The sequence below is a fragment of the Trachymyrmex cornetzi genome, unplaced genomic scaffold (assembly GCF_001594075.2).
Source record: "Trachymyrmex cornetzi isolate Tcor2-1 unplaced genomic scaffold, Tcor1.1 scaffold151, whole genome shotgun sequence".
Lineage (NCBI taxonomy): Eukaryota > Metazoa > Arthropoda > Insecta > Hymenoptera > Formicidae > Trachymyrmex > Trachymyrmex cornetzi.
In genome coordinates, this window is record NW_017296102.1 from 16604 (window position 1) to 18437 (window position 1834).

A 1834-nucleotide genomic window follows, 5' to 3' on the forward strand; every position below is an offset into this window, starting at 1 on the left:
CGCGACGAACCGGCTGCGGTTCGTTCACTTTCAATTAAATCGGCGGACGAGGGTACGTTAGCTTCTCCGTCGTTGGATTTTTACACGAAGAGAACGATTTTACTCAATATCTCAATAAAAATTTACCTAGATGTATCATTCAGATAGATCTGAAAATTTTTAGATATTTGAGAAAACCGTTCTTTTCGTGTAAATATCCTCTGGGTACTGAGCCCTCCCACCACGTCAAGGTGTACCCGTGACAGGGAAGATAATCTGAAAAATGTAATATATAGCTATTATCTCAGGGTTGAAACAGAAAATAAATTTTAAAATTCCCTGACTTTTCCAGGTTTTCCTTGATTTCAGATAAAAATGAAAAACTTGCCAATATAAAATATGTAAATTTTAACACATTTAAAGTCAAGAGTTGTAGGAAAGTTAGCCTGTATTATTAAATAACAATGCAAAAAAGGCTTAGTAGCACTAAAATTTTTGATACAAATTCAAGCCAATAAAAAATAAATTAGTATTAGAAAAAAGAATGCAGTTACGAAAAAAAGCGATCAAATAAAAATACTGAATAAAATATAAAAATTTTAATTATTTTATTAAAATCGTTTAAAGTGTGCAGTAGAATTTGGAATTAAGCGACCGAGAAGAATATCAATCATCTTAAAAATTTGACCTGACGTTTGTACACGTACTTGTATTATATTTCTTATCTTAGAAATTCGTTGTCCGGAAAATATATAAAATTGTGCTTTTTTAATAAAAATTAATACTTTTAACTCTAATAGTGTATAAATATATTCTTATGTTTGACAGAAAATTACACAATAATAATAGTATATTTTATAATTTCTATGTAAATGTACAAATTTTTGTAATATCATATATCATATAAAGGATACACGATTTTATAGATCCCCGTGTCTAGTTTTTTAAAGTGCTTTTTCTAGCTTTCTAGGATTCATTACATTACACAGATAATTATAAAAGTTTAATTATTTTTAATAATATATATTCTTATTTAAAGGAAGTACATTTCGATTTCCACGAGAAGAAAATAATCGATTAGGAATTTCTTCAGATGCAGTTTTAAAATTTGATGAAATTTTTCATCTATAAAAAAAATTTTACATATTTGAATACTGCTAAAAACGATGCATTAAATATTGCAGTAGAATTGGAAATGAACATGAATGAAGAAAAAACAAAGGAAAGTTTTGAAATGATCAAAATTCAGTATTTCACTGATGAAGAGAAAAATAATGAAGAAGAGGACAATAATAATATTATACAAGAACAAAATAATGATATTGTATCTGCTAATGAAGAATTCGAAGAAGATTTTGAAAATTTAGAAAGTGATATATCAATGTTTAAAAATCAAACAGATTTAAATTTAAAAGATTATACTAGCCATACAAAAAATAATAAAGATTTATTTTTAAACGTAAATGTTAATGGAAAAAAATATACTGTATACGAAAGTCTTCACTTTGTTGGATGTATCAAAATAAAACTAGATTATCTAATGATAGATTATATCGAGTTTGTGGTATGAACATGAATGTTATGAACGAAACATTAAATGAAGAGTTAAAGATTGAATGCAAAAAATATTATTCCATTTATTATGATACAGAATGGTATATAGGAAGGGTGTTACATGTAAAACAAAATATGTGCAACATTAAATTTTTGTGTACTAATTTAGATGAATTCAAATGACCAAAAAAAGATGATATTCAAGAAGTTGATAAAAGATTTGTAATACATGGACCGATAACTTTAAATGGTACAAATCCGTTCACAATTAATAAAAAAGTACGTGCAGAAATTAAAAAAA